Here is a 19,355-nt window from a genome sequence, read left to right on the forward strand (position 1 = left end):
CCAAATGTCAGGACAGTACAGATATCCCCCAAATGTCAGGACAGTACAGATATCCCCCAAATGTCAGGACAGTACAGATATCCCCCAAATGTCAGGACAGTACAGATATCCCCAAATGACCCCTTTTTGCAGAGTAGACAGTCCGACGTACTTCATAAGAGGAATGGCGAGTTTTTTGAAGTTGTATTTTTTTGTCATAATTTTTCGGAAAATGAAAAAATTAAAAAAATTATTTTCATTTTTTTTTTTTTTACATACTGTCACCAGTGCAGTACAGCGTCATCATATAACTGGCATGGCGGTGAACAGCGACACTGACTGGTGACAGTATGAAAAAAAAAAATATTTTTTTTTTTAATTTTTTTTTATTTTTTTATTATATTTAATTTTTTATTACTTTTTTTTTAATTTTTTTTAAGATTTTTTTTTTGACCAAAATAGTACAATGTTACCATAGTAACACTGTACTACTTTGGGGAAGTGATCAGTATTTTTTTTTTTTTTTACACAATTTGCTTATAGCAAAGAATTACTTTGCTATAAGCAAGCATTTACCTGAATGAAATCGATTCATTCAGCTTTTTTTTTTTTTTTTTTTGTGCTTAGCTGTGATTTGGTCACAGCTAATCACATGACATGTGCATGTGATCGCTGTGACCATTCACAGCTAGGCACTAGTATACAATGGATGGCATCATGAATGAAGCCATCCATTGTATACAACTGTCATGTGACCTGCTGTGATTGGTCACAGCAGGTCACATGGTACCGGCAACGGGAGCCGGTACTCAGATCGGTCATCGGCCGTGTCCGAGGTGCACGGGCGGTGACAGATCGCACTGCTGCGTCGCTCTGCAACCGCGCAAACTGCGCATGTGCGGGAGCACGCCAAATGGCGTGCACCCGGAATACAGGAGCACATTTCAAGCCGCCAAACGGCCATTGGCCGGGCGGCTAATGGTTAAGTTGTAGTTTTTTTGTCACAATTTTTAGGAGATTATGAAATGAAAAAAAATAGTTTTTTTTTTCCACTTTTTTTTTACATTTTGTCAGCTTAGTACATCGTCATCATATAACTGGTGTGATAATAAAAACTAAATAAATAAATACATTTCATTCAAGATTTGAAATATTTTCTTAAACATTATTTTTAATTGTGCTATTTTTATAAATACTTTTATCAGAGTAGTTAGTTCAATGTTACCATAGTAACCGTGCACTTTTCTGGGTCAGGGATTTTTTTGTACTTTGTATCATTGTACCAGCAATGCTTTAAACTGTCATGAATGGGTTAAGTTCATGACAGCTGTCAAATCTACTGATCTGTGAATGGCTACAGCTAATCACATTATATAGGGTGCTGTGATTGGCCCAGGTACCATGTGATAGCTGTGGGCCAATCACAGCTCACTAGTAAAGGTAGCAAAGCTGTTACGAATTGATTTGATTGACATTGTGATCACATAGCAATCAAACGATCGCTGGGTCGCTTACAGTGACCCAATGCCATGAGCTTCAATATGCCTAGCGCCCCCCTGAGCCTGTACAGGCACAATGATGTTCAGGTACGTCGCTGTGTCTGTACGTGCCACCCACCCGCCCGCCTGCCCACCTGCAATAAATGTACTGTGGTCGGTAGACAAGTAGCTAAAATAAAAACGGTGAATCCTTTTTTTTTTAAGGAATGTCATGCCCTTATGCAATGGAACTGGACCCCGACTGCACTTGGGTACTTCCGTTATAATACCGCTTCCCTGTCCGAACACCGACAACTGACACCACCGCTGACCAAACAAAACTAGACGACACCAGTCATGAAGGAAACCTGGAAATAGACTACTTTATTTCAACACAGATACAAGATATATACATTCAAGGGAACAATCCCCCTCCCTACATAATGACACAGGGCGGGGCAATCTACATTTAGTAACAAGAGACACACTAACAGACAGTCCCATCAGGGGGGAGGGCTGCTGGAGACACCCCCCACCAAGCCAATACACAAACACAAACATCCCATAATAGTTTGTTCCCAAGCAAGACACACAATAGAACAATGGGATGCACCACATGGCATTAAACAATCCACAACCCCCCACCTCACCTATACATGTCTACACAATATTAGGACAGATCATCCTGCACCCCTAACATGCACAGGGTGACTTACACATAAGAGGGATATGGGGACCTGAGACAGGGGTCTCCCCACCCCTCCAAAGTGAGCTGTATTACATGGGCCCCCCACCCAAAGTGAGCTGTGTTCCATGGGCCCCCCACCAAAGTGACTCCCGTCACACCTCAACATAAACAAGATATGTTGCAATGACAAAGTTATCGCTGAATAACCAGGCCCATAGCGTATACAGTATGTAAAACTTGTTCTGCCTCATAGTGGGTGTACAAGGGGGAGGGGTGAACTAATTACACAATGGAACAGAAGGGGGGAGGGGGAATCTGTCACCACCTTAAGAAATTGAGAGATTGGAAACCCTTTACACATCTCATTTATATCATTTGTTTAATATGTGTTCATGTTTATTTTGTGAATGAATGAATCTTAAGAAAAGCCGTATATTAATATAAAAGTTACTTTATTGAGTAGCAGAAAGACATTGGATGGTATTTAGTTGGCGGCAACAGTCTGCTCCACCCAGGATCTGAGGGAGGTGACGCGGCCTTGACAGAGGGGGTAGATGGAGAGCAGGTAGAGCTTCCCCAGGACAAAACACCCGCCAGGGTCCAGGCTCCGTTCCTCTGGCACACAAGAGGTCCACCAGAGTCACCCTGAAAAGAAGCAACAACAGAAAATAAAGAAGAGTTCTCAAATAATTATCTATCACTTTTATGAACCCATTGGCACCCACGTAACACATATGTATGGAGGTAGAATGTGGGCTTTAACGCTCACACCACATATGCATCCATGGACCTCCATGGGGGTTTCATTGCTGAGAGCGCGACCCCTGCTGTACTCCCAACACTGTGACCAAGTTGCCTGGTCTCCAGTAATGATCAGGAGCTGGAGAGACTGACTCCCGATCATGTGATAGCCATTCACAGTGATCATGTGATTGGGCAGTCCTCCCATCCCAGTTAAAGGGATCCCATGACTGGACAGGAATGAGTGAATGTAGGCAGTTATCTAATAATATCTCTTTACAGCAGGACAAACCCTGGCTGGAGTATGGATTCAATGCAGTATACAGTGATGGAAATGCGTATTTGCTGCCCGGCTGATGCTGAATGTTCGCCCCTCACACAGAAATGATCGGTCTAACAATGGAATGTTCGCCCCTCACACAGAAATGATCGGTCTAACAATGGAATGTTCGCCCCTCACACAGAAATGATCGGTCTAACAATGGAATGTTCGCCCCTCACACAGAAATGATCGGTCTAACAATGGAATGTTCGGTGTAACACTGAGAGACAGAATACAACAACAAATTCAGCAGAAATGCGTCTAACAAATGATGACTGATCTGCATGTTCATGAGGGAAAGAAGGATTTGATCCCCTTCACAAAACATGACTTAGTACTTGGTGGCAAATCCCTTGTTGGCAATCACAGAGGTCAGACGTTTCCTGGAGTTGGCCCCCAGGTTCATACCAGGTGCGGACTGACAACTCATGGGGCTCCTGGGCAATAGGGGATCATGGGGCCCCTGTGTCCTTGCCCAAACTCAAAAAAGCCTATGAAAAAGGCACCAGGGGCATATCATGGGGCCCCCTACTGACCCCGGGCTCTCAGGCAGTGCCCGAGTTTCCAAATGGTCAGTCTGCCCCTGGTTTGTACACATCTCAGGAGGGATTTTGGCCCACTCCTCTTGGCAGATCCTCTCCAAGTCATTAAGGTTTGGTGGCTGACGTTTGGCAACTCGAACTTTCAGCTCCCTCCACAGATTTTCAATTGGATGAAGGTCTGGAGACTGGCTAGGCCACTCCAGGACCTTAATGTGCTTCTTCTTGAGCCACTCGATTTTTAGACAGACCATTTCTTTGTGAGGGGCAAACATTCAAAATCAACAGAGGAGCAAATACTTATTTCCTTCACTGTATAAGTAAATTGGACCAGTAATTGGATACTCTTGGAAATATCTCCCCATTTAATGTCTAGCAAACTATTTTCAGCAAGACAGAAAGTGAGGGAGCCATGGATGGCAAAAACTGACAGGGCTTCTATTCCTTCTCAACTCTATACAGACTAAGAAACTGAAAAAAAAGTATTGTTGGACATACACTTGAAGATGGTGTTATGACATAATTGCCCAGTCGTGGACTTTGCATAGTCCTCTTAAGGTCATCAAGGCCAGGCTCTGTGCCGTCTTACAAATTCTTGTCAAAAAAGGCCAAGGGGTCTCAGAGGAGAACTTGAACTCTGAAACAAAGTATGAAACTCATATATGAACTGTTCAAGAGGGTTCAAAAGAGCCCCCCCCCCTCACCAGTTGGTTTCAACAACAGTGATATGAACCCATATGAAGCAGAACACAGGACCATCAATGGTGGAGCAAATCATTAAATATACACTTGTCACCACTAATTAGGACTAATTTAACCCCTCGCCCTCCAGAGGATTTACCCCCCTTAATGACCACGCCTCTTTTTGCTACTCAGCGCTGCACTAATTCAACTGATAATTGCGCGGTCATGCAATGCTGCACCCAAACAAAATTTACGTCCTTTTTTTCACACAAATAGAGCTTTCTTTCGGTGGTATTTGATCACCTGTGCGCTTTTTATTTTTCACGCTATAAACAAAAAAAGGCCAAAAATTTTGAAGAAAAACAATATTTTTTACTTTCAGCTATAAAAATATATAGTAAACTCAAAGTTGGTTATAAATTTAGGCCAAAATGTATTCTGCTCCATGTTTTTGGTAAAAAAAAATCCCAATAAGTGTATATTGATTGCTTTGTGTGACAGTTATAGCGTCTACAAACTATGATATAGATAATGGAATTTACGCCATTTTTTTGCTATAAAGCGCTGTGCTAGTTTAATTGCGCGGTCATGCAATACGGTACATAAATGAAATTTACATCCTTTTTTTTTCCCCACAAATTGATCTTTCTTTCGGTGGTATTTGATTGCCTGTGCGGTTTTTATTTTTTGCACTATAAAAAAAAAGGCTGACAATTTTGAGGAAAAAAAACAATATTTTGGACTTTTTGCTATAAAACATGTCCAGTAAAAAAAAATTTAAAAATCAAATTTAGTCATAAATTTCTGCCAAAATGCATTCTGCGACATGTCTTTGCTAAAAAAAAAAACCCCAATATTGTGTAAATTAATTGGTTTACGTGAAAGTTATAGCGTTTACAAATGGCGGGAAAGATACTGGGATTTTTAGGTTTTTTTATACTAATAATGGCAGCGATCAGCGACTTATGGCGGCGATCAGTGACTTATGGCAGCGACCAGCGACTTATGGCGGGACTGCGGGACTGCGGCAGACATTCTGACATTGGGGGGTACTGACTTGGGGTCACTGACATCCCCAGTGACACCAATACAGTGATCAGTGCAAAAAAAAAAAACACTGACACTGTACTAATGGCACTGGGGAGGAAGGGGTTAAGTTTATTATTCAGGGAAAGGGTTAACTGTGTGAGGAGAGTGTTTTACTAGGGGGCGGGGCGGGGTGTGTACTGCAGGGAACGCCGCTGATCGGGAGAGAGAAACTCTTCTGTCCCAATCAGCTTGTCCTGGAGCTGTCAGGGAACTGACAGAAAGCACAGCTACTGCAGCTGTGCTCTCTGTCAGCGATTGCCGCCGATCGCCGGGACATAGCCGGTAATGACCGCCTGTGACCCGGCGACTGACATCCGAGGCTGTGATCGGCGGGACAGGTAAGGAGGCAGGGCGCCTCACGTGCCCCTACCTGTTTTAAAAACACACATTTTAAAACGTGGTTTTGCCCAGCCGTGCCTCCCTGCCGCCGTATTTATATAGTGGCTGGGCGGCATGTGGTTAATAATCCCATAATAATATATATGACATTCTATGTATGATTGTTGGGCTGCATGGACTGTTCTGCTTCATTTAACTTGGAGTTGTTTGGTTCCATAAGGTATTGTTCTGTTCATACAGCTGGCTAAAAAAAGGCTAACACTGGTCAATAGAAAGTCTGTAGGTCATCGTACATTGCAGGAGGAGGCACCGGAGGCACCAGCGCAGATCATGGAGGCTGGGATTTGGGTAAATAGTGTCTCTGGCACTCAGCGTTGGTCAGAAGAGGAAGAGTCACCTGCTGGAGTTTGGCTGGCTTAGCTGGTGCTGAGAGAGAAAAGGAGAAGACCGGTTAACATAAAAGATGGACAACAACTAACATATTTAAGCTCTAGATAGCTGTATGTACAGAACTCCATAGAAAACTACACAATGGCCACATCATTGTGATCACTACTCATACCAGATTGACAGCCTACTACAGAGGACTAGTACAGCCATAGCTTTGTGAAGCTCATTCGCACCAGACTGAGGACCAACTACAGAAGACCACATTATGGCCATATCATTGTGATATCTATTCATACTGGACTGACAGCCAAGTGCAGAAGACCACGTTATGGCCATATCATTGTGATATCTATTCATACCAGACTGAGAGCCAACTGTAGAAGACCACATTATGGCCCTATCATTGTGATATCTATTCATATCGGACTGAGAGCCAACTGCAGAAGACCACGTTATGGCCATATCATTGTGATATCTATTCATACCAGACTGAGAGCCAACTGTAGAAGACCACATTATGGCCCTATCATTGTGATATCTATTCATACTGAACTGACAACCAAGTGCAGAAGACCACATTATGGCCATATCATTGTGATACTCATTCATATTGGACTGAGAGCCAACTGCAGAAGACCACATTATGGCCATATCATTGTGATATCTATTCATATCGGACTGAGAGCCAACTGCAGAAGACCACATTATGGCCATATCATTGTGATACCTGCCCATACCAGACTGAGAGCCAACTACAGAAGACCACATTTCGGCCATATCATTGTGATACTCATTCATATCGGACTGAGAGCCAACTGCAGAAGACCACATCATGGCCATGGCATTGTGATATCTATTCATACCAGACTGAGAGCCAACTGCAGAAGACCACATTATGGCCATATCATTGTGATATCTATTCATACCAGACTGAGAGCCAACTGCAGAAGACCACATTATGGCCATGGGAAAGATTTGTGGTCACATATTCTATTGGCAAAGGTTTGATATTGTTTAGATAATATTGGGAGTATGTCATATTACACTCAATAATATTTGTTACAAAATGTAGAGATGTTTTGTTTTGATGGTTTGTTTTATGGTTGCACAGCGCCTACCTATTCACGACTGTATATCATTGGGATGCCTGTCCATACCAAACTGAAACTGATATTTTCCCCCTATTTTACTGGAAGTGGCCCTGAGTAATGTCTTTGATATTCAACAATATTTCCAATAGTAATTTATTTCACCAAAAAACATAGCAGAGACATATTTACCACAAGGCAAACAAAGCATTTGCCTAGGGCAGCATTTTGTAGGGGGGCAGCATTGCCTCCTAGAGGAAGGGACATATGCGGCATGGGGACCAGGTGGGGTCCAATAGAGGCTGTGGGCTGCTTGACTGTGCATGCAGAGACCAACTGACGTTCCCGGGGATGTCCAGAGCTGTGAAGGTGAGTGTCTTGCACTCTGTCGCCATGGGTATCAGTGGAAAGCTTTCTTGGGTGGGGGGAGATGGGGCAAGGGTGTTGGTCACTGTCCAGCTCTCTCCACGGGGGGGAGGGTCTGGTGTTGGTCAGTGTGATGCTCTCTCTCTGCCAGGGCGAGGGGGATTTTTGTGCCTAGGGCAGCGCAAAACCTAAATACACCACTGAGCATGACTCAGGGTACTCAGTGGAAGTGATCCACTTTCATGTTTTTTGTCCACTGATCTCTATATTTCATGTCTTTTACATTGGAGCTTCCTGAGTCAAACTTTAATGAGTCAAACTTTAATGAGCTGCGGAGAAAAAAAAATTACATGCAGGCCTAGAGAAAGGTGGTCATGACCCCAGTCTTTATAACTGGGCTTCAATGACTCAATGAAATTGGGGGAAAAAAAGCATTTTTACAATGTATGATAATGGGCTGTACCAAGAGAGACCACCCAACGTCTATACAGAGCCACTTGAATGAATTGAAAAAGGGCATTTACCACTAGCCCATCAGTACAGGAGGTCACCAAGGCAACTGCAGTCTATGTCCCCCCCTGGAGAGATTCTTCACCTCTATTTGTCTTGGTGGCCATTGGGAGAAATAATGATGGGAAATCCAAAATGCTGGGGTTGTTGCTGGAACAGGAGGTGAGTGGAGTCACCTCTATTTGTCTTGGTGGCCATTGGGACAAATAATGATGGGAAATCCAAAATGTTGGTGTTGTCGCTGGAACAGGAGGTGAGTAGAGTCACCTCTGTTTGTGTTGGTGGCCATTGGGACAAATGATGGGAAATCCAAAATGTTGGGGTTGTCGCTGGAACAGGAGGTGAGTGGAGTCACCTCTATTTGTGTTGGTGGCCATTGGGACAAATGATGGGAAATCCAAAATGTTGGGGTTGTCGCTGGAACAGGAGGTGAGTGGAGTCACCTCTGTTTGTCTTGGTGGCCATTGGGACAAATGATGGGAAATCCAAAATGTTGGGGTTGTCGCTGGAACAGGAGGTGAGTGGAGTCTTCCAAAGGGGGCTCATGTCACAACTCGGATTTCAATTACTTTACAAAGGATTCAGCAAGAGGTCTCTGAAAAAGGAATTAAGGGGGGACCTTTCCAGTGGAAAACAGCTAAAAAGAAAAATGATATTGGTTGTACCATTTCCCACTATATCCAAAACAGAAAAAAATATTTTGGCTAAGAATACACTTTAAGCCTGGATTCACACTGATACAGTGCGAAATTTGTACCGGTTTCTGTGCGATTTATGGATCAGAATCGCACCCTGCTCACACGAACCATTACGGGTGTGTATTGTAAGTTGACACCCCGAAAACAGTTCAAAAAACACAGTGTGATGTCAGAATCGGATCACATAGGTGTGAATACCCATGCGATCCAATTCTAGTGCGGACCAAAAAAAGGGTCCTGCACCTTTTTACGGTGCGAATGTGGTGCGGTTTGAGCATTACAAAATGTACGGCTCAAATCGCATCTCACAGAATTCACATGTGGTTTGCTGCACCGCTCAAGTGTGAACCCAGGCTAATGGATAAAAAGGAGTCAGTAAGGGTTGGTTCACTAAAAGTTAAAATGGATTCATTAGAAAAAAGTGCACAATTTTTAAATAATTTGGGATAAACATTGTAACTATAGTACTTCATTATTGATGCCTGTAAGCAGTTTGCAGGCATCACTGACGCAGGAGCCAAGTTCCTGGTGCACAAAGCATGACCCCGCTCCCAAAATAACTGCCAGGTTGCACCAACTAGGGCTGCAGGATGTCCAAAGCAGAGAAGACCAAAGCATATGAGGTATGTCCTACAAAACCTATATGAAGATATTAAGAGCATACCTTGCATCCCCAAGTTATTTAACTGGTTAATACTTTATTTTTGAAGAACATCTTACTGGCGCCATCAATGTATCCCCATCCGGTGGTGACACATCTTTCTCCTCCATTGAAGACATCGGAGGAAGCAGTAAGACACACGGGGGACACGCGGTCGTTGAAGGTGGCGGCACTGGAAAGCTTGATCAGGACGACGTCATTGGAGATAGTCCTCTTGCTGAACTGGGGGTGTCCGAAGATCTGAGAAAAGTGATAGTAAGGATTTTATAGATTTTAATAAATCAGAATCTACTACTGACCTTCTAATAAAAGTCCCTCTGAATCTTCTCAGTTTGTAGCTGAACCTGCTTACTTATCATCTTTCCTATTAACATTATACTCCACCTTAAACCGCCATCATATGTTGAGGAAAGCTGAAAAAGTCCCCGGTCTAAAAAGTGATGCTGAAGTTTGGAGGCATCTCAGCTGACAATTTAGGGGCCCCTATATAGAGTAGTATGTACTTACCCTTGTTACGGGAGTCACTTTGGGTAGTGGGGGCCCATGGAACACAGCTCACTTTAGAGAGGTGGGGAGACCCCTGTCTCAGCTCCCCATATCCCTCTTATGTGTAAGTCACGCTGTGCCTGTTAGGGGTGCAGGGTGAAATGTCCTGATATTGTGTAGACATGTATAGGTGGGGGTTGTTGATTGTTTAATGCCATGTGGTGTATCCCATTGTTCTATTGTGTGTCTTTCTAGGGAGCAAACTATTATGGGATGTATGTGTTTATGTATTGGCTTGGTGGGTGGTGTTTCCGGCAGCCCTTCCCCCTGATGGGACTGCCTGCTGATGTGTTTCTTGTTACTGGGTGTGTATTGCCCCACTCTGTGTATATATCTTGTATCTGTGTTAAAATAAAGTAGTCTATTTCCTGATTTATTTCAAGACTTGTCTCGTCTAGTCTCGTATGGCCAGCGGTGGTGTCCATGGATCTGTGTTCGGACGGGGAAGCGGGAATCTAACGGAAATACCCTAGTGCAGTCGGGGTCCGGTTCCATTACAACCCTGACCGCTGCTTTAAACGTAAATGCACAGTTATAGCCAGAGATGAATCTGATTATATTTTGTCTCCCACTGAAAATTTAAAATAAACCTTTCCAATTTCATTACCTATCTTTTTTTAGACCTAGTGACATCATCACTGGGTCTTCAGGCTATAATGCCTCAGGAGTGGCCTGTGCCCCATAAACTAAGCAGAGAAATCAATTTCAAGTCTACGTATCTGCACCACCCATACCAGTCTCTATTGAGTGTAGAAACTAACATAAACCCTCCCACTGCCCTTGCAGTGATTTCATTACATGAGCAGAGCCTCCTCCTCTCCCCTGCTCTAAGCTGAACATGGGGGGCATGCAGCTCCAGCTCCCCTGTTCTGTGTTGGGTCTGTTTTGGCAGAACAGATAAACAGCTTACACCCCTTTTGGTAATATGGACCAGCATCTGCTTCTTTTTTTTATGTTTAGAAGAGTGGTGCCAGCATTGGGCTTACACTGCTCTTTATTAATTCCACCCCTTGTGTCTAGGTCAGGGGTGTCAAGCTCAATTTCATCACAGGCTGCATCGGCATTAGGTTGCCCTCAAAGGGCCGGTTGTATTTGCAAGACTGTGTATGCAGAGCTCAGGAGTACTGCTACGTACAGAATGCAGGGTTTTAGGGGTGCGCTACATACAGAGTTCAGGAGTACTGCTACGTACAGAATGCAGGGTTTTAGGGGTGCGCTACATACAGAGTTCAGGGCTTTAGGGGTGCGTTACATACAAAGTTCAGGGCTTTAGGGATGCGCTACATACAGAATTCAGGGCTTTAGGGGTGCGCTACATACAAAGTTCAGGGCTTTAGGGGTGCGCTACATACAGAATTCAGGGCTTTAGGGGTGCGCTACATACAGAGTTCAGGGCTTTAGGGCTGCGCTACGTACAGAATGCAGGGTTTTAGGGGTGTGCTACATACAGAGTTCAGGGCTTTAGGGGTGTGCTACATACAGAGTTCAGGGCTTTAGGGGTGCGCTACGTACAGAGTTCAGGGCTTTAGGGGTGTGCTACATACAGAGTTCAGGGCTTTAGGGGTGTGCTACATACAGAGTTCAGGGCTTTAGGGGTGTGCTACATACAGAGTTCAGGGCTTTAGGGGTGCGCTACATACAAAGTTCATGGCTTTAAGGGTGCGCTACATATAGAGTTCAGGAGTACTGCTACGTACAGAATGCAGGGTTTTAGGGGTGCGCTACATATAGAGTTCAGGAGTATGTGTTCTGCAAAGTTCAGAAGTGTGCTTTGTACAAAGTCAGGGCTTAGCGGTGTGCTATGCAGGGTTCAGCTCTCTTTCAAGGGATGTCCACATCTCTTTTCCACCTCTCCTTCACATTTTTGACCTCTACACCATTCTACTAAGAAAGTCCTGGGTGTGAGGGCCACATGAAATGGCCTGGCGGGCCGGATTCGGCCCCAGGGCCTTGTGTTTGACACATTTGGCCTAGGTGATCCCTCCTTTGGCAAATCAGAAGATCGCAGTGCATGTGGAAATTCTATCATGTGGTTATGTGTCTTTAATTAAAACAAGCTATTTTCTTTAATTATTCATTATTTATTTTCCCTATAAATGCCAATATAAACAAAATTGCTCCATATTTCTTCATGTCGTCATGTGAGAGGGTGTCACAGGGACACACACAGGACCAGAACCTAAAAAAATGAGCCATGCCCGACTGTTGAAGAAAGTTTTATAAAAGAGATAGAAATGTCTTGTAGGATCTTCTGAACTCCCAAGTCTGCGGATATTACATGTCCCAGTCTGTGTACCATGATCATGAGGAAGCACAGCATTTAAATGTTATATGAATTGGACCTGCCCACCCATACATACACTATATTGCCAAAAGTATAGGGCCGCCGGCCTTTCCACGCACATGACCTTTAATGGCCCCCCAGTCTGAGTCTGTAGGGTTCAATATTGAGTTGGCCCCGCCCTTTGCAGCTATAACAGCTTCAACTCTTCTGGGAAGGCCGTCCACAAGGTTTAGGAGGGTGTCTATGGGAAGGTTGGACCATTCTTCCAGAAGTGTATTTGTGAGGTCAGGCACTGATGTCGGACAAGAAAGTCTCCACTCTAATTCATCCCAAAGGTGTTCTATGGGGTTGAGGTCAGGACTCTGTGCAGGACAGTCAAGTTCCTCCACCCCAAACTGGCTCCTCCATGTCTTTATGGACCTTGCTTTGTGTACCGGTGGGCAGTCATGTTGGAACAGGAAGGGGCCACCCCAAACTCTTTCCACAACGTTGGGAGCATGAAATTGTCCAAAATGTCACCTTAAGAGTTCCCTTCACTGGAACTAGGGGGCCAAGCCCAACCCCTGAGGAACAACCCCCACACCATAATCCCCCCTCCACCAAACTTTACACTTGGCACAATGCAGTCAGGCAAATACCATTCTCCTGGCAACCGCCAAACCCAGACACGTCCATCGGATTGCCAGACAGAGAAGTGTGATTGGTCACTCCAGAGAACACGTCTCCACTGCTCTAGAGTCCAGTGGTGGCGTGCTTTACACCACTGCATCTGATGCTTTGCATTACACTTGGTGATGGAAGGCTTGGATGCAGCTGCTCGGCCATGGAAACCCATTCCATGAAGCTCTCTACGCACTGTTGTTGGGCTCATCTGAAGGCAACACCAAGTTTGGAGGTCTTTAGCTATTGACTCTGCAGACAGTTGATGACTTCTGTGCACTGTGTGCAAAAGCATGCGCTGACCCCGCCCTGTCATGTGACCTGGCCTACCATTTGGTGGCTGAGTTTCTGTTGTTCCCAGTGGCTTCCACTTTGTTATAATCCCACTAACAGTTGAGCGTGGAGTATTTAGTAGCCAGGAAATGTCACGGATGGACTTATTGCCCAGGTGGCCACCTATCATGGGACCACGCTTGGAGTCACTGAGCTCCTGAGAGCGACCCATTCTTTCACCAATGTTTGTAGAAGCAGTCTGCATGCCTAGGGGCTTGATTGTATACACCCCTGGCCATGGTAGCAATTGAAACACCTGAATCACATGATTTGGAGGGCTGGCCCAGTACTTTTGGTAACATAGTGTATATCACTGTAATCTCTACATAGGAAGGAAGCTTAGAAGACACATTGATGACGCTGATCACGTTCTCACATCTAAAACTCATAAAAAATTAGATTTCACCTTCAGTAATAAGAGCTTACTCTGCCAATGGTCTTGACCTGGATGGGCCCAGCATTGGAGGACTGATCAAATAAACCCAGGACTACATGGTCTGGAGTCCTGGATAGAAGACAAACATGGGAGGTCATTGGTAAATAGTTGTGTGTCGTGGTGACTACGGACAGATAAAAAATGAAGTATTGCAGTGACCACTGACTTTGTTGTAGAATATTATCATATAAGACTCACGTGACTCCGCAGTGGGCAGCAGTGACAACCCAGAGACTGTTAATGAGGGAGCCGCCACAGTAGTTGACTCCAGTGTTGTCCTGCAGAAGAAAATTTGTGAGGTCATTGATTTATATATGGATCATTTCCATTTTGAGGATGTATTTGGAGCTGAAAGAACAGGTCAGAGTAGAAGATTATGCCTAGTACCCTGCCATGAAGGGAGGGACTGATAGTTGTGTTATTGATATTGAAGAAAAAGTGGAAAAGGAGGTCACAGGTAGAGGGCGGAGTTCAGTTTAAGTAAGATTTGGTGTGACATCCATACTGAGATAGATTGGGTGTCATCAACATGGAAAAGGTCTTGGGTGCCATTGGTGGTTATCATGTAATCAAGAGAGGAGGTGTAGATAGGTCAGAGATGGGGCCAAGGAGAGAGCCCTGGGGGTCCCCTACAGTAAGAGGAAAATAAACAAGATAAAAATGTGTTATGAAATGATCGTACCTGAAGAGACACCTGCCATGGCCAAGAACCAGAGACAGCATTTTCACCGTTCACAACCCTGGCGTAGCCGGAGATAAGAGGACTGATGGCGGGAACACCGCAACCTGAGAACAACACGTTCTGATTATAACCACCAGTAATACATTGTTACACACTGCGATATACTATAACACAATGTCCATTTGGACTTTTATCATCCTTGCACTTTGTCCACTTACAATTGTTAATGAGAAGGAATTTCACTTTCTTAGAATTTTTTTTTTTTTTCATCTATTCAAACAAAATAATGAAACAATCAGAGCCAGCCAGACATATATTATTCAGTAGTTTGCTTGCTTTATTGTCTTATCCATAGTGGATGGGAAGGTAATTTTGAATTTATTCATTTAGAATGGTTCCGCGGTGTGTTCAATAAGATGGAGTTTGCCAAAAGTCTTCCATATTGTAAGGAGCGTGTAAACGCTCATGTTCTATGACAGCTGCTGGTCTCATTCCAGCATCCTGGTTTTGGCTGTGATACATTCTCCCTGTCTGTCTGTCCAACTGCAAAGTGATTGAAGAAGCCAGTCTCTGGGTGAAGACCAAACCTGATTTAAGCCAGCCAAGCCTGCAGTCTCATACTTGTGATAGTGTGTGTAACACGTGCTTTAGGCGCACCCTGAAAACCCACCTCTTCAGGGAAGCCTACCCTGCCCCCTGCTAATTGCCGATCTCCTCTACTCTTCCAACCACTCCATCCCCCACAGCTATTCCTCCCGTACCACTATCTCCTCCCTCCTAGATTGTAAGCTCCAAGGAGCAGGGCCCTCAAACCCCTCATGTATTGTATTGTACTGTCTCATGTATTGTCTCCCATTGTAATGTACAGCGCTGAGCGAACTGTTGGCACTATATAAATACTGTATAATAATAATAATAGTGTATGACCACCTATACTAGGGGTAGGTGTGACCCATATATTCAGATTAATGTACTATGTATGTGTTAAAAAATATACAATTTCTATATATTACATTGTATCACAAATATCCCCTTTGAGCACTCACCATGGGTCCCGCTGAGCAAGACCGTTCTTCTGTTGTTGGTTAAGAGGATGATTGTAAGGTCTGTTCAGCTTATATACACTCAGTCAGCCAATCAGGGGAGAGCTCCAGGTTTGCTATTAGGACAATTTTAGGCCTCCTTATCAGGCAACCTGTAGCAAAACCAGATATTCCACCAACGTGGGACAGAGGAACAAATATGAGGAAACAGGTGTTGTAGGAGAACGTCATTTGTCTAGACTATTGCCGAGTGTAGAAATCTATAATTAGTCCATGGATCACAGGACGCCATTTAAATTATGTTATTATTATATAGGATTTATATAGCGCCAACAGCTTGCAAATCGCTTTACAAAATAGAGGCGAGACAGTACAGTTGCAATACAATTCAATACTAGAGGCAATCAGAGGGCTCTGCTCATTAGAGCTTACAATCTAAAAGGGAAGGTGAAGTGATGGAAAAGGTAATAACTGTAGGGGATGAGCCGATGGAGTAAGTCAACGTACAGTTCATTAGTTAGAGGCAGGATAGGCCTCTCTGATCTGATGAGTTTTCAGGGAAGCAAGAGACAGTTGGAAAGATTTGAGAAAGGGAGCTCCAGAAGGGGTGGTCAATAGTATTTAAAGCGGCAGAGAGTAGTAACCATTGGTTTTAGCCGTTATATAAAATAAAAAGTGGATTTTATTTAAAATGAAGAACATCTCAAGAATCAATGAATATTGTGGTTACACAATACAGCATTTTCACAATTAAACACGCACAGGTCTTGGATTCCATGTTCTGACCAGCATTTCCCGCATGTCTATTAAAGACCCAATTACCAGTTCCTTTTACTGGCACTATTTTTCATTAGACCAAAATCCATCATGGACCATGTCCTCCACTATCGGCTCAGCAGTTTGGGGGTCTCATTTTTTTTTCTGAAGAAGCTCCAGGATACATGAAAGGGGAAATAATGGCACAAACCAGAATTTGTTGAATACAACTCTAAGAGTCAACCAAGACCTAGATCAGGGGTCTCCAAAGTGTCGAAGCAAAGGGCCAGTTTACTGCCCTGCAAACTTTAGGGGAGCCGCACTTTGGCCAGTGGGAATAGAAAATGCCTTGACATCATTGGGAGTACACAATGCCAAAGGCATGGTGGTCAGTGGGCGTAAAAACAATTGCATAATTGGTGGGAGGAATAGTGCCCATTCATTGCTGTCAGTGGGAGGAATAGTGCCCATTCATTGCTGTCAGTGGGAGGAATAGTGTCCGTTCATTGGTGTCAGTGGGAGGAATAGCGCCTGTTCATTGGTGTCAGTGGGAGGAATAGTGCCCCATCATTGGTGTCAGTGGGAGGAATAGTGCCCCATCATTGGTATCAGTGGGAGGAATAGTGCCCCATCATTGGTATCAGTGGGAGGAATAGTGCCCCATCATTGGTATCAGTGGGAGGAATAGTGCCCCATCATCGGTGTCAGTGGGAGGAATAGTGCCCCATCATTGGTGTCAGTGGGAGGAATAGTGCCCCATCATTGGTATCAGTGGGAGGAATAGTGCCCCATCATTGGTGTCAGTGGGAGGAATAGTGGGAAGAATAGTACCCCATTGGGAATGGTAATAGTATATAGTAAGCGCTCATATACAATGCAAAGCAGCTGAACATACAGTATAGGAAAACACATAAAAGTCCCAAAATACATAAATAAAAGAAATGCAGCGCTCTTAAAAAGTGAGAAAATAATAATAATAAACACAGTCCGGTGAAAAACAGTGCTCCTTGTTTCCCTGTGTAAATGGTAGAATTTCGCACTAACCAGAACGCGCATAGGTAATGCGCATATGTGTATATATATCCTGAAGATCCTCTCTCCACTTGAGTCTGGTCAGGTATATGGCTGGGAAGAATGGAGATCCTACGCCCTCATGTGGTGAGAAGTAATTCGGCAGGTCAGAGCAGTAACGATCTAGGTAAGCCTCCAAAGGAACTGGCACAGGAATCCCCAGGGCTACAAGGATGGAAGAAGCTCCTCACAGGAGACATAGGGGAGCACTCATAGTGTAGTAATTAAAACTTTTATTAAGAACAACACAGGTGCAGAATACAATTGAATAGCCAAGTATGAGCAAACACACTGACCCTTTTGGAAGTCAAAATGGCCGCCGGGCCTCCTCGTGGCACCGGCGGCTTAGTGTCAACGGCATCCTGGGTCCCACTGACGCGTTTCGTGCGCACGCACTTCTTCAGAGGTGGAACATAGGACTGCCGTGACCGTTTAATCGTGCCTAAATACCGTATTTCGCACATGCGCACTAATGCGCTGCCATCTTGCCGGAGTCCGTGCGTCCGCAATACCCAAGTGCGCATGCGCGGATGCCATTTCACCATGGGCCAAGAGAGAACATGGATCACTAAGAAACGGCTCCATATAAGTGGAGCCCGGGCGTCCGATTTGTGCTCAGAGCGCATACGCGGATGCCATTTTCTTGTGCATACATAGTCCGATCTCACTGGCACAGAGAGAGATGAATCTCTAGTGGTAAACAGCTGCAATAAAACGGTGTTGAAAAATGCAGCAGTATTAAATAGAAAATAGTACCCCATTGTTGGTGGTAGTGGGAGGAATAGTGCCCCAAGGGCAGGATAAAGGCAAGTAAAGGGCCACATCCGGCCCTTGGACTGCAGTTTGGAGACCCCTGACCTAGAGGTTTAGGTCTTCTGGATATGACCAGCTCAATGTCTATAAAGATTTTCATGAATCTAATGCTCATTTTTGCCATTATCTGTCTTTGGTTTGCTGTGGACCTCGCAGTAAGGAGCTGGTGTGACAGATAAGCATCAATCCACCTGGAGTCATAACTTTTGTATTCTGTACATATTACTAGATGTTCCAGGCATAGGCATCACTAGTCCGCGGCACCTACGTAGGGTAGGTGATGCCTATGCCTGGAACATCTAGTAATATGAACAAATGCAGTAATCAGGACTCCAGGTGGGTCCATGCTTGACCGTCTCACCAGCTCGTCAGTGTGAGGTTCACAACAAAGCAAAGATAATAATACAAATTGGAAATAAATTCATGAAACTCTCTATTGACATTCAGCCAGTTATATTCAGAAGACTTGGTTGAATCTTAGAGTTTTATTCAATAAATGCTGGTTTGTGCCATTATTGTTTTGTTGTTTTCTTGGAGCTTCTTCTAAAGAAAGGTGGGATCCCCACACTACTGAGCTGAAGTGGAGGAGGGGAGCCCACGGTCCATGATGGATTTTGTCCTAACTGAACAGGAATTAATTATGGAGTCCCTCGGAGTCATGTAGGAAGTGTTGGTGAGATCCTGGAATCCAAGATCTGTGTGTGTTTAGTGGTTGCAATTCTGTATTGTGGAACCACAATATTCAGGGGCGGACTGACCATTTGGGAACTTGGGCACTGCCTGAGGGCCCGGGGTCAGTAGGGGGCCCTATGAGATGCCGCTGGTACCTTTCATAGGCTTTTTTGGGTGTGGTTTGAGTGTGGGCGAGGACACAGGGGCCCCATGATCCCCTATTGCCCGGGGGGCCCCATGAGTTGTCATTCCGCCCCTGACAATATTCATTGACTTTGGAGATGTTCCTCATCATAAATAAAATCCACTCTTTATATAATATGGAGAGAATGACGTCTTGTGATCCATGGACTATTTACAGGTTTCTGCACTCACCGAGAGTCTTGATAAGTGACGTTCTCCTGTAACACCTGTTTCCTCATATCTTTTCCTCCGGCCCACGTTGGTGGAATATCGGAATTTGCTAAAGGTTCCCTGATAAGGAGAC

General features: G+C 44.4%; 1 pseudogene across 1 annotated transcript; it reads right to left on the bottom strand.

Moving 5' to 3' along the window:
* Positions 1–2,580: 2,580 nt before the first annotated feature.
* Positions 2,581–19,290, bottom strand: LOC149431235 (chymotrypsinogen A-like; annotated as a pseudogene). Its single transcript, XR_016309346.1, has 8 exons — positions 19,244–19,290; positions 15,560–15,588; positions 14,514–14,617; positions 14,030–14,109; positions 13,822–13,900; positions 9,632–9,812; positions 6,153–6,285; positions 2,581–2,790 (listed from the first exon to the last, which is right to left on the bottom strand). The product of XR_016309346.1 is annotated as a chymotrypsinogen A-like (transcript).
* Between the last annotated feature and the right edge of the window lie 65 nt (positions 19,291–19,355).

Source organism: Staurois parvus, unplaced genomic scaffold (genome assembly GCF_062004578.1).
Source record: "Staurois parvus isolate SC_StPar_1 unplaced genomic scaffold, SC_StPar_1.0 ptg002334l, whole genome shotgun sequence".
NCBI classification, from domain to species: domain Eukaryota; kingdom Metazoa; phylum Chordata; class Amphibia; order Anura; family Ranidae; genus Staurois; species Staurois parvus.